Below are 27,631 nucleotides of genomic sequence, written 5' to 3'. Positions count from 1 at the left end.
CAACTTGAAATTTGCTCCAGGGAAACCTGTAGATGTTTTTGCTTTCTTCTTATGTCTCCTACACAATCTTTGAGATAGCTTCTAGACAAGCAGAAATATCTGTCTTTTAGCCCTATGATACTTTTCACTTTAGAGTGGAGAGAATATGGAGGAAAGCTTTCCTGCCAAACAGAGAAAAGGAAATATGGTGCATGAGGGCAGAAAGTCAAGAAGATAAGAAAATATTCAGGGATGCTCTGTATCACCTTTTGGCTAGAAGAATTCCAGTATCTGTTTTCTCTCTGAGCATGAGACTATTGTCAGTGCCTTTCACCATCAGCAAAATAGCCATGGGAAATTCATAGCCTACGGGGTCCCTGTCACAAGAGAATCTAAATTCCAGGCAGCTCTTACAGATCAGCAACTGCAGAATGGACTAGACTAGCCCAGGATTTCCATTTTGGGGCTTTTAGTGATTACAGCTGTTCACAGGAGCCAAGGGCTCTGCGGCCTCTATCCGTATGATTTCACAATGCCAGATTAAGCATTTATTGAATGAATATATAAATCAATGAACTGCGTAATTGGAGAAATGAAGAAAAGCTTCAGTGAGCCCCGAGGGCTACAAAATTCCCTCTAAGTACCACTGTCCACATTCTATAAGTCTTAACGGGTACTACTATCATTATAGTTCATAATGATTTTATTATAGTCTCATGATTATTTCATTTTTGACAGATGAATAATGTGGAGATAAATTTTTAATTTTAAAGTGAATGTTTAAAAAAATTTATCTTTTAGTATTTATTTTTAGGCTAATTGCATTTCATTATAAAATATGATCTGTAAATATACGGATTCTTTGAAATATGTCAAGACTTGTTTATTGACCTCTATTGTGAGGTCAATTTTACACATGTACCATTTCACATATGTTCTACAATAAATTTCAGACATGCATTGTCTGATTTTCAATCCAGGGCTCAATATATGTCCATGAAATCAGGTTAGATGTGTTATCACACCTTCTATACATTTATTAATTTTTTTTTGTCTGCTTGATGTATCAATTTCTAAGAGAGGTATGTTAAAATGTCCCACTAAGTTTCTGGATTTGTCAATTACTCCTTATCATTCTATCACGTTTGATTTTTAAAAACGATTTCATTTATTTATTTATTTTTATTGAAGTATAATTGACATATAACATTGTTATTTTCTAGTGTACAATGTAACTATTCCATATTTGTATATATTGCAAAATTATCACCATAGTAAGTCTAGCTAACACACATCACCATACATACATAGTTAAATTCCATCACCATATATAGTTACACAAAAATTTTTTTTCTTGTGATGAGAACTTTTAAAATCTAGTCTTTTACTAGCTTTCAATAATACAAAGCAGTATTATTAACTATAGTCACCATGTCGTACATTACATCACCATGACTTATTTATTTTATAACTGAAATTTTGTACCTTTTGACCCCTTCACACATTTCACTCACCTCCTATCAAATTTGACTTGTACAATTGATGCCATATCTGATGCTTGTATTAGTCATACAAGATTAAAATTGTTATTTTTTTCTAGTGAATTCAACATTTTATTATTATGAAGTTGCTTTCTAATATTTAAAAGGCTTAAAGCCTATGCTATCTATATTAATATAACTATATATGATTTCTTATTGTTAATATTTACATAATATTCTTTTCGATAGGTTACTTTCAGTCTTTCCATTTTTTATGTTTTAGATATGCCTCTTATTTTTTAAAAAAAATTAATTATTTTAAGAGAGAGAGAGAGCATGCATGAGTTGGGGGGAAGAGCAGAGGGAAGGAATCTCAAGCAGACTCCTTGCTGAGTGGGGAGCCTGACAAGGGGCTCCATCCCATGACCCTGAGATTAGGACGGGAGTGGAAATCAAGAGTTGGATGCTTAACTGACTGAGCCACCCAGGCACCCCTAGATATGTCTCTTATAAACAGCATATAGCTGGGTACTTAAAATATAATTTGATGATCTCTATCTTTAATTGGCAACTTTAGCCCATTTACATTTATTGTGATTGTTGGTATATTTAAACTTATTTTTTCCATCTTGTGCTATTTATTTGATTTCTTTGAATACCTTTTCCTTTATTTTGTGCTTTGTTTTGAGTGAGGATTTTTTTATAAAACATTTTTTTCTGTTACTTTTTGGAAATTGTAAACTCCATTTTCATTATTTTAGTGGTTACCTTTAAAAGTTAATTGTACTTAACAAAGGTGAAAGTTACTTAGTATCTCTTACTCTTTTCTTAAACTTTTAGCACATTGAAGTCTGACGACTCACTTACATCTTACACATTACTATTGACTCTTTTTAAAAATCTCTAAATTATGCACTATTTTTTAGTGCTATACAATAACTATTTCTTTAGATTTATTTGCATGCTTGCCTATTCTTAACTTACATTGCTTCTTGCATCTTTGATCTTCCCTCAGAGAGAATTTTCTTTCTTCCAAAAGTGTATTTAAAGTTGTTTTCATGATAATTTGTTGGTGGTAAACTCTTTCAGCTTTTATATGTCTGATAGAATTTGATATATCTTGGAATGGAGTTGGCAGGGTTTGCTGATGACTGGAATAGAGGGTGATAATGAGGGAAAGAGGGTAGCCAAGAAAGTTTCTAGCAGAGTACTCCCCCATAACATGCACATGAAAGACACTTACAGATGGTGCAATGGGAAGCAATGACGGGTAGTTTTGCTAATTATAATAAATTCTCCCAAGCAGATATGTATGTCCAAGGATTAAATTCTGGGTCCCCAAGACCTTTATAAACAATTTCAGGTGTTCCTTCACCAATTCATTTTTGAGTTTACCAAATCGAGTATTCATTTATCTCTTCCTTATTTAATTTGTCATTTAAGTGGATTTTTAAAACATCTACCACGTCTTAGCCATAATGTTAGGTGTTGAAGGTATGAAAATGAGTAAATCCTTACATGGACTCTGCCCTTGTGGATCATGCAGCCTTGTGGGAGAACAAATAGTAATCACTAATTAATAATCAATCACTCAAATAACTATAAATCTGTGATTGTGGTAAGTGCCATGAAGAAAGACACCTGATGCTCTGAGAACCTATAGTGGGAGATTTGACAATCGGGAGGTCAGAACAGGCATCTCTGATGAAGGAAAATTTGAACTGAGAGCTAAAATATGACAAGGAATAAACTAGGCCAAGAATGAGTAAGAGAGCCCTTCAGGCCAAGGAAAGGGCAAGTGCAAAAGTTCTGTGGCAGATGGAATATTATGCAGCCATCAAAAGGAATGAGATCTTGCCATTTGCAACGACGTGGATGGAACTGGAGGGTGTTATGCTGAGCGAAATAAGTCAATCAGAGAAAGACATGTATCATATGACCTCACTGATATGAGGAATTCTTAATCTCAGGAAACAAACTGAGTGTTACTGGAGTGGTTGGGGGTGGGAGGGATGGGGTGGCTGGGTGATAGACATTGGGGAGGGTATGTGCTACGGTGAGCGCTGTGAATTGTGCAAGACTGTTGAATCACAGATCTGTACTTCTGAAACAAATAACGCAACATATTTTAAGAAAAAAGGAAAAGAAGAAGATAACACGAGAGGAAGAAAAGGGGAGTATGTCAGAGGGGGAGACGAACCATGAGAGATGATGGACTCTGAAAAACAAACTGAGGGTTCTAGAGGGGAGGGGGGTGGGGGGATGGGTTAGCCTGGTGATGGGTATTGAGGAGGGCACGTTCTGCATGGAGCACTGGGTGTTATGAACAAACAATGAATCATGGAACACTGCATCAAAAACTAATGATGTAATATATGGTGATTAACATAACAATAAAAAAATTAAAAAAAAAAGTTCTGTGGCAGGAAATGGCAGGCATAAAGTGCTATGGGAGGGACACAGGCATAAATGGGGGGGGGCGCAAAGGGCATTAGTGCAGCTGGAGTAGAGAGAAGAAAAAGAAGAATTTATTTATTTTTATTTTATTCATTTATTTGACAGAGAGAGACACAGCGAGAGAGGGAACACAAGCAGGGGGAGTGGGAGAGGGAGAAGCAGGCTTCCCACTGAGCAGGGAGCCCGATGCGGGGCTCGATCCCAGGACCCTGGGATCATGACCTGAGCCGAAGGCAGATACTTAATGTCTGAGCCACCCAGGCGCCCCAAGCCAAAGAAGGTTTTAGGTAGAGTCTGGAAAGATGAGGAAGGGACAGATTCAGGCCCTGATAGGCCACATCAAGGAGGTGTCCGTATCCTGAAAACAATGAGAACTGCTGACATGATTTAGGCAGAGGGAGCAACCAGATTAAATGTGTGCTTTGAAGAGAAACCACACAAGCTTCCGAGCATTTTTCTCCTGCACTGGCTGACTCAGGGACTGCGGAGGGACTCAGGCTTCTTCCAAATAGCAACCCTTTGCCTATGCGGGAGGGAAGTCTGGGCATTGTTCACCCGAGGGGCCTGCTAAGGATGCTCATAAAACTTGCAACACAGGTGAAAATGGACAATGGGAAGCTTCCTGGGTCAGACACAGGTACTGTTGGTTTCCCCTTTTGTGCTCTAAGCCAACTCTCAGAACTATGTTCTAAGTGCCTCCAGGAAGCAAAGGTATAATTAATGACGAACAGCCAAAAGGGCCCTCATGAACCTTTGATCCTGGAGGAATAAGAAAATGTAGCATTTGAGGCCCAAGCAGCTCAGGGCTGCTCAGTGCACAGTTTTCTGTGACCTCCTTTCCTGGTGGAGTTTCCTCTCTCCACTCTCCGCTCTGAGCCCTCTGGAGCCCTCATGGGGCTGGGAAGGGGCAAGATGGGGTAAAGGAGAAGTCGTCGGTGAAACAGGGGAAGAGGAAAAAAGGCAAGCGTCAGGAAAGAAGAGGGCTCCCAGTGTCAAATGCAGGGCCTGTGTGGAAAGAGGGTCCAAGGAGAGCTTTGGCCCTCGTCCCAGGCTTCACTCTGTACTTAATTCACTGTGTGACCTCAGGCAGATGACATCGTCTCTCTCCTGGCCTCCATGTCCTCATCTATAAATGAGGGATTTCCCAAGGATATCCACATACCTGGGGGTATAGGGAGGAGGTGTCTGTGAGGAAAGATGATGCAACTTGCTGTGGAAGATCAACCTTACTAGAAGAGTTTTGAGGAAAAAAAATGTTAATTTTATATTAACACCAATATGGACATCTTAACTTGGGATGCAAAATTTACATTTTTTAAAAAGGATATAATAGGCAAAGTCAAAAAACTTGGTTCATGTGTTTTCCCCTATTATTCAGGGTAGTGAGAAGCACTGGATTAGATGTGCTCTAAGATGCCCTCCAGCTCTTTAGTATTATGTTCTTTGGTTTTATGGTGAAGATCAAGGAGAAGGAGGATTAAGCAATCTGTGAACGATAAAAGGATTTAGGCGACCCTTTTGGGTTTAGAGGGAGTGGGTGTTAATGTAGGCGTTCAGCTGTGCCTCATGCTCTCTCACACTCTGGCTTTGAAACCTCCTGTTCCTCTCCCAGGAAAGCCCTCGTCCTCCCTGCCTGCCTGGCTTGCTCCTCCGTGTTCTTTAAGAACTGTATTAGGGTCCCCCCCCCAGGGTATGCTTTGTCACTTCCTTCTTCCTCCCTGCCCCAATCCTCTAAACTGCCGACTAGGGCACTGCTCCCACTTCCTGTATGCCCAAAGAACTCAATGGGTAGTTCAAATTTTGCCCTTACAGAGTTATATAGTGTGTTACTGTTTTCTTCCCTTGTCATGTTCACTTGCTGCTTAACCAACTTTCACGGTATCTGGAGAATGAAGTCCCAGTGCAGGAACAAGCGCTTCATGATATACCCTTGCTGACCTCCCTTGCACGGGGTCTTGTAACTCTCTGGTACTTGGGCTGCACTGTGGTCACATCCAGCAACACTTTGTAGTTCCTCAAAGTGCCACCCTGTCTTCTGTTTTTTGTTCCTGTTTTCCAGAATGCTGGTTTCTTGAATGCTTTTATCCTTGCCCATATGAAGAAGTCCTTTTCATCTTTCAACACTAGGTTCAGTTGCCTCCCCTTGGAGAAGCCTTTCCTGGCCTCCCATGACTTCCTTGTATGGACTTCACCTCTCCTCAGACGCAGCTCTACACCACTGCCTACCTCTTTTCTAAGGTCATATGCTCCCATGTCATCTGGGTAAACAATGTCTCATGGAGGGCTATGAGTGTATGCCCCATATCTAGCATGGCATAAGCCCATCAGTGAATGCCAGTTGAGTGAATACATGCATGAGATGAGAGAAAAGGAGAGGGAGAACACTCACACTATATTTCCATAAATGCTCCCTCTCCTCCACATTAGCCCAAGCAAAGACAGTAAGTTTTGGGTCCCCCAGGTCGTAAATACAACTCCAGCCTGCATACAATAATTAGTTTCATCATTCACTCATCTTTGGGCTTACCTTATGGAACAATTAGTATTCACTCATTAATTTATTCAAAACTCTTTTCACTGTCCTAGCTGTTGAGAATTCAGCTCGAACAAACCAAAGTCCTTGCCTTCGAGAGCCTTATATTCTAGTGGGAAGAAACAGACAATGAAGAAATATTTACTATGTCAAATTTTTTTTTTAAAGATTTTATTTATTTGACAGAGGGAGACACAGCGAGAGAGGGAACACAAGCAGGGGGAGTGGGAGACGGAGAAGCAGGCTTCCCGCTGAGCAGGGAGCCCGACGCGGCGCCCGATCCCAGGACCCTGGGATCATGACCTGAGATGAAGGCAGACACTTAACGACTGAGCCACCCAGGCGCCCCTATGTCAAATTTTGATACATGTTTTTTGGGAGGGAAGAAACACTAAGGCCAAAGGCCAGATCATGTAGGACATCTTAGGTCCCTGTAAGGTGTTACTGAGTGAGTAGAGGAGTGATATGATCTTACTTACATTTTAAAGGCTCACTCTGGTGCTGTGTTGAGCACAGTTTGTAAAGGGTAGGGTTGGATGCAAGAGACCAGTCAGGAGACTACTGCCTTTAGATAAGAGGTAATGGCAACTTGAAGGCAGTGGAAAATGGTAAGAATCTTGATATATTTGGAGGGGTAGCCCACAAGGTTTTGCTAATGGATAGGATATAGGCTCTGTGAGAGAAAGGAGCCACAGAGGACTCCAGGGATTTTGGTTTAAACAACTGGAAGGATTGAGTTAGCAATGACAAGAGAGGAAGACTCTAGAATGAGCAGATCAGTGGAGAAGACCAGAAGTTCAATTTGGACTATAGAACTTGAGGTGCTCATAGGCATGTGTCATCGGTGAGTGGGCAATGGCAGATACAAGTGTGGAGTGAAGGGGAAAGGGCACGCTGTCCATGAGAATTTGGTGTCACTTACACACAGGGGGACTATGAGCCCTTTAGACTGTAGGAGATCACTTAGGGTGTGAATGTAGACACAGAAGAGGAGAGGCTTGTTCCGAGTCTTAGTGCACCCAGTAGTAGGATGTTGGGGAAATAAGGGGGACTCAACAAAGGACTGAGAAAGAGCAGCCAGTGAGGTCACAGGAGAACTGAGTGAGGTAATAACTAGGGGCTCTGAGGAGGGGGGAAAGTGCCAAGATAAATGGGGACGGGGTGCTGACAAGTATCAGGACTGGAAGTGAAAGGCAAAATCATAGGGACTTAGGAGTGTATGAGAACTTTTTAGGAAGCTGATGTATCTGTTTTAGGCATACTTAACACAGTACAATTAGCAAACATAGAGCTGAAATTTAAAACATTTTATTTTCACTCCTACAGAAGAGAGGAAAATAAAATTTATTTTCATTATCAGCAAATCAAAAAGATTTCCAATATTCAATATTGTCAGATATGGTCTCCAAGATAAAGTCTGCACACGCAAAAAAAGAAAACTCATTTCAAAAGTATCATTTCAGAAAAGTCACATTGTCCAGAAAACTTTCAGTACATGTATCCTGGCCAGACACCAGAGATCTAACAAAAACTTTAGGGATGGTAAATGACAACAAAGAAGAAAAAATAACTAAGCACCACCCAAATGTGTTATAGAAAGTATCTGAGGTTGTGCTATGGTCCAGCTCTTCAGAGTTTACCTCCTCTCTCTGCAGCTTCCTCCTACTCTGGGTGGGTAGAACTTCTTGCTAGAAGTTGGCTGCCTTCTGACTAAGGACCAAAGTCTTGAGCTAGGACCAATTCCAGTGGTACTTCCTGTCATTCTCCATTAATCCATCTAACTTGCACAGAATATCAGTGCTGGATTAGAGATCATCTAGACCAGCATGGTCCAACATCATGTCATATATCATGTCAAAATATCCAACAAGCCATACTTACAAGTCACAGACATAATTTAAATTTTGTGGTAGCCACGTTAAAAAAAATAAAAGAAACTGGTAAAATTAATTCTCTAAAGATTTTTAGTTATTTGCTAGAGAGAGAGAGAGCACAATCAAGGGGAGTGGCAGGCATAGAGAAAGGGAGAAGCAGACTCCCTGCTGAGCAGGGAGCCCCATGTGGGACTCGATCCCTGGACCCTGGGATCATGACCTGAGCCGAAGGCAGACGCTTAACCGACTGAGCCACCCAGGTGTCCCAAAACAGGTAAAATTAATTTTGACTTAATTTTATTTGACCCAGTATATCCAAAATACTATCATTTCTATGTGTAGTCAACCTAAAAACATTTGGGGACATCTTACATCCTTTATTTCACACGAAGCCTTTCAAACCCTGTGTGATTTTCACATTGCAGCAAATCTCAATTCAGAATAGCCACATTTCAAGCGCTCAATATTCTCATATGGCCAGTGACCACTGTATTGGACCATGCAGATCTAGGTCATGCCCTTCAGTTTATAGATGAAGGGGCTGAGTCCTAAAGGGAAAGAAATGCATTGAAGACTATTTAGCTAGTCAGTACCAACAAGGTCTCTTGGCTTCCAGTCCAAACAGTTTTTCATATGTTCTGCTGTTCAAAAGAAATCTCGATTTAACTGTTCCTTGGCATCTTGTTTTCATGCCTTGGTCATAAAAAGCCCATCCTAACCCCTATTTTTCAGTCTCTTACCTTAGTATTTTGTTCGGTGACCCTGTGTGTATCAGAATCACTATGGGGCATGTTCATAAGGTTCCTCAGTCCTGCCCTCTGAAATTCTGATTTAGTAGGCCTGCAGTGGAATCCCAGAACCCACTTTTTTAGCAAGCACTAGGTGATTATAATGCCATTAGTCCATGGACCAGCTTGATATACATCCTTCTAGGTTCTTAGTTGTTATGGGTTCTGTAGTTCTTGACGGAAATCTTAAAAGGATTGCCACAGGGCAATTAAAAAACTGCTTCATCGTTCCTTCCCATATTCCTTGGGTGTCTAGAGTCCTCCTGGCCCTGGCTGTTCTTTCAAATTGGAATATTATCTTTATTTTATCTTCTCTAGTCTAAGATCCTTGAAGGAAGGCTGGAAATCTTTGGTTTCCCATTTTTCTCCAGGGCCTGGTCCACAGTGCTGGGAGTAAATACTTGTTGAATGAACGAGGAATGAAGGAACGGATGTTGTGGAAGCTTTCTTATCAAAGGTGCAAAGGAACAAAGGCGTAATTCTTAGACTCTCCTTCTGGCTTCATTTACCCCTTTCCTTTTTTGCATGTTGTTGGTTTATTTTGGGTCTGGGTGACAATCTTGGGGGCCAGAAAAAAGGGAGAAATGACAAGATCATTAGGAGAGTGTCTTGAACAAGTATATAGGAGGCTTATAAGTAAGTTAGAATTTGTTTCCCTTGGTGAAGCCTTGATGAGCAAAGGGTGATCTCTGCCTGGAGCAGAGCCTTAAGTTTAAATCCTGAATGATCCTGGCATCTGGAGATATAAAATAATTTATCTTTATGATCTGGCCTTTGAGAGCCTGGTTATCTGCTAGGTGTAACAAAGAAAAAAATTTACAGGGATCGAGGCCAGCTGGTTTAGTCTTTCATTGAGTGGTTAAAACTGTAAGATATTGTTTTAAAATATTGAAATAGCCACCTGTCTAGCCGACTTACCTTACTTTCATGCTTCCATTACACCATCTGCACCAGCACCACCCTCACCTCCCACCACGACCACTGCCATCATGAGCACCTCTGTCTACCATGCTCTTCATCCTCCTCTCTCTTCACTAAGAGTGTCTTCTCCGGATCCACGCCACCCTACAGAGAGCTCCTCTGAGATCCACCTGTGAGGTCTGCCTAGCTAAATGGGGTGGTCTGGAATCAAAAGAGGCAGGTACGTCTATGAAAGCTAAATATAAATCACTGTACACACGGAATCTTATTTTATTTTTGTCAATAAAAGACAATGATAGTTAATGGTTGTTTTACATGTACTTTTCAAATATCTATAAAATCAGTTAATATTCTTTATGGTTAACAGAACAGACAGCCCTGTAAAAATACTCTAATATGTCAGAAAATACTATTGAGTTATGAAATCCCTTCATTTTTTTCTCGACGCAGGCTCTCCTATACCTCAACTGTCTTCACAGTACTGCTGTATATTACCCCCTTGGTACAGGCTCCAGGTTGGAGTGGACTCTTTGTGTCTGGCCTTGTTGATTCAAGAGCATTTGATGAACCACGTGAAGGAAACTGAGCAGGTGACCTAGAGCCAGAAGGGGAACTAAGGAAGCTATCATGAACTTGTCCCCAGCCTCTGGCCTGGCACAGGTCCCTCTCCCATCCAATCGTGACCATGACGGTCCTTGTAAGACAGAGTGAGCCTCCACCCAGGGATTGCAGTGACATTTCTTCTCTAAAGGCCTCAGGGCAGAGGAAGGTGGTTGCTGTGTGAGCCAAAATCCACAAAAGCACCCCAGAGACACCGCCAGAGCCCTGGCTTCCACAGTCTGGTATCTTTGGGCATGGGGAGTAATCAGAGCAGGGTCTGACACATTATCAGTCTCAAAAAATACTGCCGAATCGATAAATGGATCTGCCAACAGACCACTTGCTTTTTGGCCTTTACATTTACAGATTCATTTGCATGTGCAAATATAGACATACATTTATGTGTGGCTCCCTATTTAAATTTAAGTGTTTTCTTTTTTCTTCTCTTAGTTTTCCTTTACCTCCTATTTCTTTATTCTCTTTCCCCGGAAAGCCCAGGTCCTCATGCTAGATCCCAGCTCTCCGTGACCTGAGGGCGCACAGCAGGCTCCCAAAAGCTGGCATGTGAAGCTGAGAAGGAAATCCTCTCTTCGAAACTACTTTGGGAGCACCTGTCTTCAGCACAAACATGGAGCACCCTGGACACATTCGAGGGGGGCCAGCCAACAAGAACTCCATTTTCACAAGGTCACAGAGAACAGAGGCCCCTTAGATTGCTCTTCCTCATTCAGAAAGAAGGAGAGAAAGTGGTCTGGTCTGGGGAACTGGGCTGGCAGCTGGGGCAGAGCCTGAGGGAGCCGGATTCTAGAGCCGTCAGTCAGCTGTGGCTCCACCGGGAGTATTTGCTGCCTCTTCAAAGAGGCTCTGGCTCTGGGCACAGGGTGGCCGCGAGAGAGGCTGCCAGGCTGAGTCATTTCCACTCACAAGCTTGCCAGCTGGGTCCTGGGGCCACTGGGTCCTTGGTGGCGGCTGAATGGCTTGTTCCTGGGTTCTGAGCAGGGGACATGCTGCCTTTGCTGAAGCTGATACTGGGGAGAGGGCTGCTTGATGAACTCAGGGAAAAACAGTGGAGAGAACACATCTGTGGCCCCTTCCTTGTGGCTCTGGGGTTCGGGGGAGGAGGGCTGGGCGTCCCCCTCCAGGAAGTTGGCCTGACTTCACGGGTCACCTTGGCCGAGGCCCCCCCAGGGTGCTAGGCTTATTTAGGCCTGTGCTGGCATACCCCATGTTGCCCGAGGCCTGTCCTGTGGGGGTGTAGGGGCCCGTCTGAGGAGCGCTGTGAGTCTGTTGGCCATGTTAGCAGGAATGCCTCAGACCCGGGAGGAAACGAGCTTCCTGAGGAGCACGTGTGGTGGGACACTCCCTAATTCTCATCTAATTTAAGGATGAGGTGATGCGTGGCATCGTCAGCAGTGAGCATTCCTGGGAACAAGGAAAACACGAGGGTGAAACAGCCGAGTTTCTCCCCAGTGCTGCTCTCTTCACATTCTAGACCCAGCTGGGGCCTCCAGCCAGAAGCACCTCCTACCTGCTCAGCATCCACGGGAACCTTTGCCAAGCGTCCAGCAAGCAACCATTGAGCGAGCAGCTTAGCTCTGTTTCCAGCAAGGGTGACAGCCACTTCCTGCTGGTGCCACCTCTGTGGTGCACCCTTGTGTACCCAGATACCTTGACCTTTCCCCCAGAAAACGCAGGGAAAGAGAATGCCCCTTGTATGTCTGTTCCTGATGATTTGGTCTTTTTTCTGTAACTGCTCACACCGTGAGAGACCTTCGCTCCTTTCAGATTTGTCAGGATGTTTTTCTCAATCTCCATCCCATTCTCATCAGGGAAAATGATGTGAAGTTGTTTTACACTGGGAAGCACCTAAATCTATGAGGTTATTTTATGGCACAGTCGTGGTATCCACAGATTAACCTTCTCACATTCAGGGTTGGTTTGTTTGTTTATTCTCTAACCTCAAGGCCACTGTATGTCAGGTTTGCCATTTTGCTCAGGTACGAAGCCGAATGTCACTGAGGTGTGGGTGAGCAAGCCTACCCTGCCTCCTGGCATCCACATGGCACGCCTGCTATGACGTGGTCTCCTTACTGGCTTTCTGAGGAAGGATTCTGAATTTGAGCATTCCAGAGTCTCCTAACATACCCAAGTTGACTGTGTTGTCTCTCAGTCTGGAAGGATATGGAAGCTTAGAAGGGTAAGACAATCAGCCAACAAGCATACTTCACCAACATTAACCCAAATCAAAAGGTCTCTGAGGTCTCAAATGTAAAATACTGGAAACCTTGGGGTATTTGTCATGGGTTTGTACCATGGGTGCCCATGTCCTAGTGTAATTGTTCTGGTCTTTCTGGAATAATTTTGAATGAGGTTCCAGATCCAAATTCCATTAAATACACATTACGGTAAATTGGGCAGAGGAGGATTCAGTGGGTTGATTTTAAAAATCCATATAAAGTGATGGCCTGTTAGACCGGAGTCAGAGGGAGAGAATGAAGTCCCAAGAGTGAGCCTCGAGATGATTCTACATTATTAGCTCAGATATTTGCTCCAGAAAGTATTTCTCTCTTCTTATCTCATGGTTCTATTTCTGACATATAAACAAGACCTGGGAAAGTTTAAATAGACCAAATACCTTTGGGCAGAGTTTGCTTTCCTGATATTATTTGGGTGCATTCTGCTCAAAGTGAGCAGCTGGGTATTGATCTGATTAGCTTTGAGTTAGAAAAGTTAAGACTTACCCTTCCATCTCCTGAGTAAAGGGGACCATTTGTGATTTCTACAAAGTGAATTAACCTTGCCTGGATGAGAGAGTTTTTCTTTTGGGTTTTGCCTTTGAGCAATTTCAAACTTAACCCAAGGACAATTTAAGTCATTCAACCACTCAAAATTAATTTGTTGAGTAGGTTAGGCACTATGGGAATAAAAAGATATAAAGGTATAAAACCATTAGGAAAGTCTACTAGGGTTCTGGTGAAAATATGACATGTGTCCAAGAATCTATAATGGACAACAGAGATATTTGGACAGTCTGATGAAAAGTCATTCAAAAGGGACATTTGACAGTATATAGAAAAATTAGTTGTCACTTTGAATTTTCTCCTTTTCTGTCAGCTCCGTGGTCCCGCCCAGTAGGGCTTAAGATGGGGTGAGGCAAGATGGAATTGCATTTCAATTTCTCTGTGAGGCACTCATTTTAATTGACGGGTTTTTTTTTTTTTTTTGGCTTTGTTCTTGTTCCTGGTGTAAATCATTCATGGATGTCATCTCACCTCCTCTCTTTCTACTGACTTGTCCCTCACAATCTTCTCCATCTTTTGCATTGAGTGGGAGAAGCGGAAGAAGAGGGACAGGGAGGGGAGAGGCAGAAAGCTCTGAGCCCTCGCTGAGGCTGGAGATCAGAAAACCAGGGACACAGCCAGGACTGAGGTGGACGTGGAGATGGAACCTCAGGCCGGCTCTGGGGCACCTGCAGTCGGGGCTGTCAGACCAGGGGTCCCACACACTGTACACGGGGCAAGGTGTGGGCAAGTGACTGAAGGGGTCCCTGTTGGCTCTCTCTTGCTGCTGCTTCCACACCCTGCTTTCTCCACCTGGGTCACTTCACTCTTTGTTGTGTGTGAAGAAAAACTACACTCCTCTTGTGTTTCTCCTTTCCTCCCACACGATTACCGCACCCATGACATTTCTGACACCGGGTACGTGGGGCTTTTCCCAGTCAAGCGATCCTCTGCAACACTGGCTAGATCCTACAATGCAACCCAACTTTGACTCTAACCAGAGTTAGCAAATTCCCCGCAGGTTAAGGGCTCAATCCCATGAGACTGCCCCCCTCCTTCAGACGCCAATTGTAAGTAGGAAGTCCCCGGGTTACCCACCAATTCTGTCTGACTTGGCTACAAATCAGAGGTTCCCATGACCGCCTCCCCTTCAATTTGATTATTTGCTAGAACAGCTTATAGAACTCGGGGAAACACTTACTTATGTTTGCTAGTTTATTATGTAATAAAGGATATGATAAAGAATACAGATGAACAGCCACACGAAGAGACACATATGACTCCAGAAAGGTCCCAAGCAACAGGAGCTTCTGTCCCTGTGGAGCTGGGGTGTATCACTCTCCCGAGTGTAGATGTGAACACTGACCCAGAAGCTCTTCGAATGTTGAACTTTAGGATTTTTATGGAGGCTTCATCATATAGGCTTGATTGATCATTAACTCAATTTCCAGACCCTCTTCCCTTCCTGGAGGATGAGGGGTGGGGCTGACAATTCCAACCTTCTAAAATCATGGCTTGGTCTTTCTGGTGACCAGCCCCCATCCAGGAGCCATCCAGGAGTCATCTCATTAGAATATAAGACATTGTCACCCAGGCAATCCCAAAGGAGTCCGGAACCAGGGTCAAAAGCCAAATACTAGAACAAAAGTTGTTCCTAGTGCTCTTATCACTTGGAAAAAAATCACAAAAGTTTTAAGAGTTCGGCACCAGAAACTGGGGGCAGAGACTAATATATAGATTTTCTATTATTTCACATCTTGTTAGAGTTGGCTGCCTCTTCTTCCAAGAGGCACCTGTTCTGACCCCTACGTGCCCCTCCCGTGTGTCCCGGGCATCCGTGCTTATACTCATCATGGTCCTCCCCACACACTACTTCATTGCCCCTTTCCCAAGAGCAACCCACAAGCTTCCTGAGGGAAGGGCTCTCAGCCATCACACCCGCCATGCTATTCCAAGTACAACCCTCAGCTCAGGGAATGTGTTCATGAATATCTGATGAGAGAATGTCAAATAAATGTCAGACCCTGATGTATGTTGCCAGAAAAGGAAATGCATCAGCCCTTTCCCAGAGAAAATAAATTCTTATCATAAGACTTCTGCCCTGTAATCCTTCATATATCACTGGGAAAGGCGAGCCAGCCACTTCTCATCCATTCCTATTTCTTCGCTGACCTGCAGGGGCCTGGTACTGCACTGGGCAACGTGCAACCGGCCCTTTGAAATGCACTTAGTTGGATTGCTCCTTCCCTCTTTGCCATCTGGAGCCTTCATATTGTTAACAGAACATTCTTTAGACATTTGTCAAACTCCCAGCATCAAGCGGCCCTGTTCCAGCCCATGACTTCCTGTAACCATGTCCTGCCGACTTCTCACTAGTACATTAAAAATAAAAAGCACACCCTGAGTGGCTCATACTTCCCCTCTCCGGTGACCTCAACCCCACAACTGGGGAAACTGTGACTCAAACTCAGGAAAAAACACTGCTGGTGTCACCAACAGAAACGAAGGATCCTCCTGGGCCGGTGCTGGGGATATTAATAAATCCATTAGATTGGATCGTTTGCACCACCAGCTCTCTTTTCTTTAGGGAATTTGAATGTTCGAGTGCTTTAAAGTGGAGATAAAACGACCCATGATTCATGTCCCTGTCTTTCTGAAGAGTTTCCTTGTATAAGCTCCAACAACCTCTGCAGTTACTTGAAGGTTAAAACTATTCTTTCCCAAAAAGGAGAAAACCATTTCACTATTCTATTCATTGCATTTCTCCTTCAGCACCTGAAAAGGAGGTGAATTCTGCCCCCCCCCCCGCCCCGCCCCATCCATTCTTACCAAGAGAATCTCGTCCCTACTCTTACTTGTCTGGTGATTTGAACATTGAAAAAAGCAGAGTATAATTCTTCAACTAATCCTTCAAGAAGAATTTGGTGGGGTTCCCCCCCTTTTTATTTGTTTTTGTTGGCTATTAGGCTAGCAAATTTTGGATTTGAACAGCTCAGATCCTAGGCTAGTAGCATGCTGAGCTCATTATGTAAAGCTCATTCACGGGAAAAAAATGTATTGAACTGCCTGGGTCTCAGCACAGAGTTTTTTAGAAAAGCTTTGGTTCTGTTTTCTTAACTGGCCTCCTGGAGCTCTGAAACGGCATGTTGTAGTCAGCAGCTGGTCTCATTGGAATTGGGGTAAGAGCGTTCAAAACCCTGAGGGCGTCTAGAAGGTCTGACAGAGACTCCAGTCCTGGTATCTAGGAATTAGATAAGGTCCAGGAAGTGGGACGTTCTGATTCCGAGCATACTTTCAGAGCACTGAAAGATTTCCAGGGCTGCCTGGAATGATTTATCTGTGACTTCCTAGTGGGACCAAGGACAAATGACTGTGCTCTTTAACCCACTGCCTCTGCCCCACTGGTGGAGGTGTGGGATTGAGGGCATCAAATGCCTTACATGGCCGGAGGCAAGTTGAAGAAAAATTCCAGCTCCCAGAACCACCCATAGGAAAAGGTCTTGAAGTTTCAATTAAGTGATTTTCTTTGAAGCTTTTTGACTTGCATTAATTCCCTGAAGAAGTTCATTCACTTTCCAAAGCAATTTCCCTCCAAAGGGTGGTTTGCTCTCTGAAGGGGAATTTTAATACTGATGTATGTCATTTATCTCCCACATCTTTTCTGAGAAGACATATTGTAGAAAAGCCATTAGGAAACACTTCATATAATAGTCCCTTCACCCTTGAAACCTCTTTCGAGAGGTAGGAGGAGCTGAAAGTATATTCCTCCTCCAACACTTGCTCCATTTTGGAAGCAGAAAAATTGAAACATGTGAGTCCAACGATGATTAGTGGGGTCCAGCTTCATAGCTGCCCCTCTGTCTGACCTTGTCTGTCTTCTCAAGATGAGGACTCCCTGCTTCCAAGAAACTAACCTGTGATTTTCCTTGGTTTAAGTCATTCTCACAGATGTCATTTCTATGTATATCACAAGGAGCTTCCTGTATTAGTCTGGTTTTTAATTAAAACTGTACCATAGGAACTTGTTTTGTTTTGTTTTTTAAAGTGTAGTACTATGAATGAATTTACAGTAAAGGATACTCATTCCAAGTCCCCCAACCCTTCTTTCCCTAAAGGCTGTGACATTTTCTTTAGTGTCCCTCCAGAAATAGTCTATTTACAAGCATGTTAAGTGTTCGTATGTACACACACACACACACACACACACAGAGTTTACATTTCAAAGATTGCTTTTCCCAACATAAAAAAAGAAAAAGCCTTCAGAGTTATACTGAATAAATTTTTTAATTTTTAACGATGGTTTGGCATGGACAATAATAAAATAACAAACTCTATTACTCATTCTCAGTGGGAAAAGTGTATTTCCATTCATATATTCTCTATATATTTTCTGTATGCATACATATTCTTTTGTATGCATACATGTTAACATAGTTTATTTCCCTTTTTAAAACTTTGTGAAAGTTCTTGAATTTGAATCAATAATAAAAGTTTATTATCAATACATAAAAACAAACCTATCTCATTCCTCTTTGACTGTTACCTGGCATTCTTCAATTAGTTCCTAATTGTTGGACAAGTTAGGGTTTCCAGTATAATGCTATGATGAATATCCCTGTACAAATTGTCAAAATATGTAAGTATAGTTATAGAATAAATTTGTAGAAATGGAATTGCTTGGCCAAAGAGTGTGTGCATTTTAAAAGTTGATATACATGGACAAGTTGCTTCCTAAAAAAGTTGTATTACATTATACTTCAATTACATGAGTCTTTCTCAGTGCCCTTACCAACACGATGTATTACCACAGTTTTTGATCTTTGCCGGTCATTGTTGCTTGTTATTCTTTTAATTTATAGTTACTAAATTTTAAATGAGATTGGGCATCTTCCCTGTGTTGGAAAGCCAATTGTATTTATTTTTCTATTGGCTAACTTTGCATGATATTCACCCATTTTCTACTGAATTGTTGATTATTTTCTTATTGATCCATAAAAGCCCTTAATATATTGTGGAAATCGATCAATGATTCATGCCCTCCAAAGTCCCCCCTTTTTTACTTCTGATGATCAATTATTGCTCTTACATATCATCTTACTCTCTCTCCCACTGTCTCTCCTATTTCTTTCTTATATAGTTACTTATATGTCTTGTTTATATGAACAGGAAAGAAGGATGACAGTCAGGCTTGCAAGAAAGGATACTTTTGAATATCTAGTGAGTAGATATTTTACAAAAAGAAAATGTGAAGCCAGGAAGGCCCTTTACCTGGCATCTGTATCAAAAGACTGTTCTTCCTCTTAGTTCATTGATGGACCCTTGGTGGCCTTGAATCTCGCTCATTGACTATAAATTAATGCCTGAATCCAACAAACTTCTTAAGCTTATATTTATACCCCCTTACTTTTTTGTTTTTCTTATAACTCTCTCTTCCTTCTAATTTACTCTCAAATTGTGATCATTATTCGACTGGTGCAGATAGTTATCTCTAGACTCGTAACTCTTCATTAAGTATGGGGAGCAGGGCGATTTGCTGGTAAGATTCTGATGGGAAGAGAGAAAGCCCCAGGTTCTTGCTTCAGGACCAGTTCCAGTCTCCTGTCTCTGAATCCTTGGACCATGTTTTCCTCTGACTGATTCAAGGAGATGGGGCCCCCCATAAAACATACTCCTCTGTCCAGAGGCTTCTGTTGTGAACCCACCTTTCCAAATTGTGTAAAATCCAATTCAACTTGAGCTAACGTGGTAATGATTTGTGGGGAGCAGCAAAAAATCCCTCCGTAATTATGCGTGAATTGATGTGTGATTTCCTAATGAGCTTAAGTGAAGAAATCATCGTTTTGTGATAAATGCTTTATATCTTAAAATGCCAGAGACTCATATCTAATAAATTCAATCAAACCACTCTCATTTATATAACATTTGCAATTATTATTTAACATGCTGGCTTTCTTTGCTGTTTTACTGCTTTGGGTAATTGCAGAATCTAAAAGTTCCCTATTCATAAACAAGGCCACAGAAACTCATTACATGGGAGTTTTTCTTAATGCAATCAAAAATGAGTTCATTTTGAAATGTATTTGCATGCTGTGTAGGCTAAGACCCCCTTATCAGAAAATGTTGTAGTCACTGAATGAGCTTGCTAAATCAGGGACATTTGCCCCTGGAATGAGCTAGGTTACTCTCTGACACTGCAGCTTGGGCATCTGACAATGGCCAAACAAGTTGGGGAAAACATTCAGTGATAAAAATATGGTTCCTCTTCATTGAGGTAATGAGGCCCCATGAGTTAAGTGGTCACAGGGCAGCGATGGATCCAATGACTCCAGCACAGAAACTAACACAATATATTGATTGAAGGATCAGTTCCAGATTCAGATTCTGGATATGCCACTTAGTAGCTGTGTGACCTTAGACAGACTACTCAATCTCCCTAAGCCTTGCTTTACTCATCTGTCAAACGGAGACAGTGTCTCCTGTTGTTGGCAGAATTAAATGAGGTGGCATATGTGAAAGTTCTGGGTACGCTGACGGGCACATAACACACGTACAATAAACTGCAGCTAGTCAAATAATAATTAGTAGCCTTAAACACAGATAAATATCGGGAGCAAAACTGACCCCCCCCCCTTAGCACAGCCCAGGTATTTTCCCTAGTGGCCAAGGCGGTAGTTTGTTTCATTTCTATCTTCTATGGAGATGAGAAAATGGCAGGAATTGAAAACGGTTTACTTCCTGGGATACAGGGCCGTTTCCTGATGGGTTATACTGAGTAGGTTGCCCAACCCTAAATGAATCCTTTTATCACTTAAACGTCTTAGCATTTGGGGTTTGGTAAAGGGATACCCAAATTTGTTGCGAGACTCATATCAAAATTAGCAGCAGTTGACCTAGGGTTGACAGAATGTATTAGAAACCTGTACAGTAGAGTCTTCCCGGGGCTCCCTCTAAAGAACCGCACCCACAGGCCCTTCCAGGCACAGTTACAGGCAGCCATGTATTTTGCTCTGTAACTCAGCCCACTTCCTGCCTGGGCCACAGCTGATTGGACAAGCACAGGCCCTTGTCCAGGGCAAGTCCCTGGGCTGCCGGATGGACCAGCGAAGCAAGGCGTGGCCTGTCATATTTCTTCACTCGGTAATTGAAACTATAAAATGGTGGGGAGACAGTAAAGGCATGGGCCTGAAGAGGCCCTCATGGATCTTGGGCGAGCTGAAGTGAAGAGTGCACATAAACTCAGGGAACGGAGGGGAAGCGGAGGGAGTGGAGAGGAGAGCCTCTGCACCGAGAAAGCAAGGTCAGTGGGAGAGAGAGCCAGAGTCTAGTTAATTCTGGGTGCCGCTCTGGTTCCAAATGGTTTTCTAATTCCAGACGCAGGCTTTACCCATCTGCACAGAGCCTCTGCTCTTTGAGGCAACTTGAGGAGAGAACCTTCACAGGCCTCAAACCCAGTGTGGATTGCTGCGAGAAAGCAGAGTTTGGAATAAATAGGTGAAATAAAGGTCTGTATTGATAAGTAGCTGCAACAATATGGAGCATTGTTAATTATTCGGCAAGGAATCTTGTTACCCATTTATTTTATAGATAACAGTGCAGACCTTGTAAATTGTAATAAGATGTTTGGTTTCTGAACATAAATGAATAAAAAGATGTAAATTCTCAAGGTATTTAATTCTAATGAAATTCAAAGAACTTAAACTTCCATTCAAATAGAGAAATCTATTATCTTTTTAGACAATTGGCTTGTTCATTGGTCCTTCCAAGGACATTGAATAAAACATGTATGAATGTTCCTTTGTTGGATTCTGCATAGATTTCACAGTGGCTAACATTTTTCCTAATAAAGAAACAACTTTCTGTCCTTTTCTTTTCTGTATTTCCACTGCCACCATCGTAATTCCACGTTGTTTTTCACCTGGACTATTGCAGTTTCTGGCTGGGTATACATACTACGGTATGTATACAGTAAATGCTCATTAAGTGAGATGCTTCTGCCGCACCCGAACTAACCAGAATTCCTCATACAAGGAAACAAAACTAAATCATTTTTGTTTATTATGGAAGAGTCCAAGTGTATACAACAGTAGAGAGAATAATGCAATATAGCGATTCAGGAATCATCAGGAATGATCAACTCAGGACCAATCTTGTTTCATATCTATACTCACATATGCCCCCATCTCCTCTTCTCACATGCTGATTTTGAAGCAAATCCAAGATAATCATATCATTTCCTTCATAAGTATTGCTACGGTATCTCTAACAGAAAAAAAAAATTGTGATGTAGCCAAAATATCATCATCAGAACTAAATTAAAATAATAATTATTATTTAATATAGTAAATAGCCCATCAGTGTTCAAATTTCCCCAATTGCCCTATTTTTATAGTTTCTTTCTCTGACTCATATATCAAATGACCTTAACACCTTATAATGGTTGACATGTCTCTTAAGTTGCTTTTACTTTATAAGCTCCTATTCCTTTTTTTTTTTTTTTTAAGTCTCCTCTCCCTCTTTCATTCCCTCTTTCTCTCTTTTTCCCGAAATTTATTTGCTGAAGAAAGAGGGTCATTGTCCCGTAGTTTTCCAGTTTGGCTTTTGCTGACTACATTTTTATGTTGTTATTTCAAATGTTCCTTTGTCCGCTCTATTTTCCTTGAATTGGTTTTTAGATGTAGACTGGAGCCTCCCTTGGATTCAGGTTCCGCATACTTCATGAAAAGGCATGTGATGTCTGTTTGTCTCCCTTTTTTGTGATGCCAGCCGTCATTGATGATTATCGCCCAGATCCATTAGATCATTAGGGATTGCAAAATGGTGATGTACTAATTCTATCATTCCTTCTTCACTTATTAACAAGTCTACTTCTAACTTCTCATCAACTGTTTGGTTACCCTGAGGTACAGTTCATATAGGAAAGTCAAGATAAGTGTTTGATCCAAAATTGTTTGTTGATTTCCCTAGCATCCACTAAATGTGCCCAGTGAGTTTCTTTGTAAAGTGTTACTCTGAACTCATGGATTAAATGTATTTGAGGTGTTTCAAATCCATTGCATCTATTATGTTCATAATGTTCTTCTACCTTTGGCTCCTGGGAGCTTCTTCAAGTTGGCTCCTGGGTTTTTTGACCTGGCTCCAGTGTGGTCTTTGATGTCTTCCTTACTGTGTATATAACAGGATGTTCCAGGCTCATCTTGTCTATTTCCTACCTGAGACCCAGAGTCAGCTTTTTGTCCAACAGATATTAGATTTTTCTCCTGACTCTTTTTGGTGGAAGTGACATCTAAAGACCACGATCTGGGCACAAGGGATGTTCATTGGTAGAGGATTGGTTTTCACCTCTTGGGTCTTTTCAGAGTAAATATGTATTTTTTAAAGACAAAACATTTTTGAGTTCATACTGATACTTCCAATTCAAATTCAGAACTACAGCGTTTTTACTTAATCAATTTTATATACCTTTGAATTCATTACAATTTTTTTTCATCTCATCATTTATTTCCTTTCTTCTTTCTTTTTTATTTTGCTGTGATGCCTTTTGCCATACAAAAGTATTTTATTTTAAATTGTTAAGTAGTCAGATTTATCAGTCTTTTCCTTATTGCACCTGAACTTTGAGTCATAGTTAGAAGACTTTTCCCCACTCCCATGTTACAGGAGATTTCATCCATATTTTATTCTAATATGTGTATGGTTTCATTTATGTTTACATTTCTGGCCCATTTGAAATTTATCTCCTTGTGTCTGGGTGAAGAAAAGATCCAATTTTATCTTTTTCCACCTGACTTTTCATTTAACCCAACATTACTTATTAAAAAGTCCATCTTTTTCCCTTGATATAAGATGCCACCTTTATCCTATATTAAATTTCCACTTGTGATTGGTCTTGTTTCTGTACAGTTGATCTCTCTGTCTATTCATGTGCCAATACCACGTTGTTTGAATTATGGAAGCTCTACAATCTGCTTGCCCTTTTCAGGATTTTCCAGACTATTCTCCGTAAAGCAGAACTTTTTTTAAAAAAAGATTTTATTTATTTATTTGACAAAGAGAGATTTATTTATTTGACAGAGAGAGAGAGAGAGAGAGCACAAACAGGAGGGACTGCAGACAGAGGGAGAGGCAAAAGGAGAAGCAGGTTCCCTGCTGAGCAAGGAGCCAGATGTGGGGCTCGATCCCAGGACCCTGGGATCCTGACCTGAGCTGAAGGTAGATACTTAACTGACTGAGTCACCCAGGTGCCCCAAAGCAGAACTTTTGAGTGAGAACCAATCTTCCTGTCTCCTATCAGCAGGGTTCTATGCCTGCTTTCTAAGATAGCACCTTGCTGATTTGGTAAATGAGATTGAGGGAAGGCATGGATGGGCCCCTTAAGACAGGAACTGGCAAACTATGGCTCATGGGCCACATTTATTGGTAAATGAAATTTTTGTTGAAACATAACTATATTGTCTAAGACTGCTTTTGTGCTGCAATGGGAGATTGAATAGTTGTCATGAAGACTATATGAACAGCAAAGCCTAAAATATCAAAATACTATTTCTGGACCTTTACAGAAAATGTTTGCTGACCCTGCCTTAAGATAATACATTGGCATCCTAACAGGTCTTCTAGAGATAATGTTAAACCCCAAACGACCCACTACCTAATTTGTGGGGTTCCCTGCAAAATAAAAATTCAATCCCCCTCATTCAAAAAGCAGGAAAAAAGTGCTGTGAAGGTACTAAAATATAAGGTTTTTCCTTCTGCAGTTTCTTGATTTGTCATGTTGTTCTTTTTATTTGCTCTTTAATGTCATTTTAAGTAAAGAAAAATTAAAAATTAAAATTATTAGCATGAATTTTACTTTTCATCTCTACGTTGTGTATTATCTATTTTAAACGTAAACACAAGAGCATTTAACTTGTATGCAGAATCACTGCAATTACACAATTCATATTTCCTGGCTTGTCCCTGAAGGATGTCTTCAGTTGGTCGGGGGAGACAAACACAAGCCAGAAGGATTAGAAGGAGGGAGAGATTCTCCCGGGCATGGAGTGGGCCCAGGAGAGCAAGTGCAGACCCTCAAGGGAGGCCTGGGGCATAATCAGGAACCTGGGGGCTTGATGTCTGCCTGGTTCCCCCTCCCACAAACTGCTGGACCAATGCTTCATTTCCAGGCCTGGGAGGAAAATGTCCCATAGGCCCACTACCACAGGGAGAGGAGACCGCCCCCTACCTCCCCAAGGGTATTGCAATCAATGCTCTAGTACAGTTATGTGTCTGGATTGGGGTGGGCAAATCACCCCTTTATGTAGGGCAGAGCAGAGATAGTGGTCACTGGACAAGGCTCGGGGAAGAGGGCCTTGGGTATTGAGAACCTCTTCTAGGGAGGTGGGGGGGTGAAGCAGGAAGCCAGACCATGTGTCAGCCCAGGCTCCAAGCCCCCAACACATATTCCATTGTCTCATTCGATTTCACTTACAAAACACAAACTCAAAGACAAAATATGATGAATATCAAGACTGCGACCACAAAACATCAAATCTCAAATTTGGGGCCCTGGATAACCACACTGCTTGCACACCCTTAATGCCTCCCTGATCTCAAGCAATGACCCTGTCCCCTGGGAATGTCTATCAACACTACAGCTGGAAGGGAATGGATGGGAGTATAGATATTGTGTAGATGGGTGGTACCCCTCAGTGATACCTTAGAAGGGTTGTCCATCTGTTTAAGTTCTACTTTTTTGGGGTCTTTTTTTTTACATGCATTTTTTTTTATTATGGTAAAATACACATAGGAAAATGTACCATTTAAACCATTTTGAAGTGTACAATTCAGTGACATTAAATACATTCACATCGCTGTCCTCCCATCTTCAGAATTTTTTCATCTTGTGAAACTGAAACTCTGTCCCACTGAACAGGAACTCCTCATTCCCTCCTCCCCGCAGCCCCTGGCGGCCGCCATTCTACTTCCTGTCTTTATGAAGTTGACTACTCTAGTTACCACACTGAGGAGGAATCCTATAGTATTTGGGCTTTTGTGACTGGCTTATTTCACTTGGCATCGTGTCCTCAAGGTTCATCCATGTTGTAGCAGGTGTCAGAATTTCCCTCCTTTTTAATGAGGAATAACATTTCATTGTATGTATAGACCACATTTTGTTTATCTATCCATCTGCTGATGGCCACTCGTGTCGCTTCCACGTTTTAGCTATCGTGAATAATGCTGCTGTGAATGTGGGTGTACAATTTATTGTCCTTTAATGCTTGGTTCCTGTGTCACTGAATGCACCTTTACTTAGGATTATACTGATGTTGTAGCTACTCTGTGGGGACCTGGAGCCTCAGGGACATTCCAGGGTCACACTCGATGCCCCACTGAGGATTTGGTTTCTAGCTTGCCTGCATAGCGTGGCAATAAAAGGAAAATGTTTCAGAAAGAAAAGCCACTGAAGCATTAGTTTTCTTTGTTTCTGCAAAACAACTTTGGTTTATTTTCTCCCATCTGAGGCTTTGTTTTCACCTATGCAAATGTGATTCATCTTTCAGCGCTAGAGAAAGGCCTTAAATAACATAATTACTTCACCAATCACCTCGTTGGCTATTGGAAATCATCTTTTTAGTGAGGTTGACTGCATTTGCTTGGGCTCTATACAGACCCCAAATAATGAGCAAGCGTCTTTTCTCAACACGCTAATTATTCTCTGAAGCGAGTGTTGTTTTAAAAGGGGGACTTAATTGGATGTTAAATCTGCAATTGAAAGATTAAATTATGAAATAAACAAACATATCAGTCTAATAGGTCTTTGGAAAAAAAAAACACTCTTCTACTCCAGTTTTTGTTAAGTGCAAATGCATTCAGATATATATTTAATTCTCTGCTCATTCTGCTGTGCTTTGTAGCTCTCAACCTGAGTTCTTTCCTGGGCCGATTCCAAAGGAAATCATCTCAGGAGGCTGAGTAAGCTCAGGATTCTGTGAGCACTGGCCCCAAAATAACCTTTTGCTTAAAGACTTTACCTGTATAAATGAAATTCAAGAAATGTTGGGAAACCATTTTGAAATGAATAATACCAAAGCAATTCCAAGGGGTATAATTTGGGATGCATCAAAGGTGGTGGTTAGAGAATACATTTGCCTCACTGTAAGTTTAAAGGAAATCAAAGATCAAAACAGGTACATGTTCGAGAAGGAAATTAAGAAATGAGAAGTACATCATGGCTATATAAAAATCCCAAATGATTTTTTTTTCAGGAAATTATTTCAAGGCAAAGTAATACCCTTTTTAATAGAAAAGAATGTGAAACCCCCCAAGTTTATAAAGCAAGCTTCCTGAGGATAGGAAATAAAGAAGAGTAGCTCTTCAACTTTACATTTTAAAAAGGTACAAGAAAGCAAAGATTTTTTTTTCTCCCCCTAAAATAAGTACCCATCTGGGAGAACAGTAATATAACCACAATATGAAATTTCTTTAAACACAGATGCCCAGGGCTGGGGGAAATGCGAGGAATATGCATTATCTCCATCACGTTTCAGCTACACTAGACTGAGTCCAGAAGTAACTTGCTTCTCCCACCAAGATGGGTGGGGGATGGGGCGTGCGGTAACACGTTGATAGCATGTTCTTGCTGTTGCCCTTGCCTATTATGAAATCCTTGAAAATATCCTATAAGGTAGGTACCTTAAGGGGAAAATTCTAACACATTGTTTGGAGAGACATTATTATCTTTCATTGACAGTTTATCCAACAACCATCATTACCCCTAAGTGAGATTAATTTTTTTTTTAATTTTTTTTATTGTTATGTTAATCACCATATATTACATCATTAGTTTTTGATGCAGTGTTCCATGATTCATTGTTTGTTCATAACACCCAGTGCACCATGCAAAACGTGCCCTCCTCAATACCCATCACCAGGCTAACCCATCCCCCCACCCCCCTACCCTCTAGAACCCTCAGTTTTTCAGAGTCCATCATCTCTCATGGTTCGTCTCCCCCTCTGACATACTCCCCTTTTCTTCCTCTCCTGTTATCTTCTTCTTTTCCTTTCTTCTTAAAATATGTTGCGTTATTTGTTTCAGAAGTACAGATCTGTGATTCAACAGTCTTGCACAATTCACAGCGCTCACCGTAGCACATACCCTCCCCAATGTCTATCACCCAGCCATCCCATCCCTCCCACCCCCAACCACTCCAGTAACACTCAGTTTGTTTCCTGAGATTAAGAA

The sequence above is a fragment of the Callorhinus ursinus genome, unplaced genomic scaffold (genome assembly GCF_003265705.2).
Source record: "Callorhinus ursinus isolate GAN/ISIS: 27379988/994484 unplaced genomic scaffold, GSC_fseal_2.0 scaffold4, whole genome shotgun sequence".
Taxonomy (NCBI): domain Eukaryota; kingdom Metazoa; phylum Chordata; class Mammalia; order Carnivora; family Otariidae; genus Callorhinus; species Callorhinus ursinus.
This window is presented reverse-complemented; position numbering follows the sequence as displayed.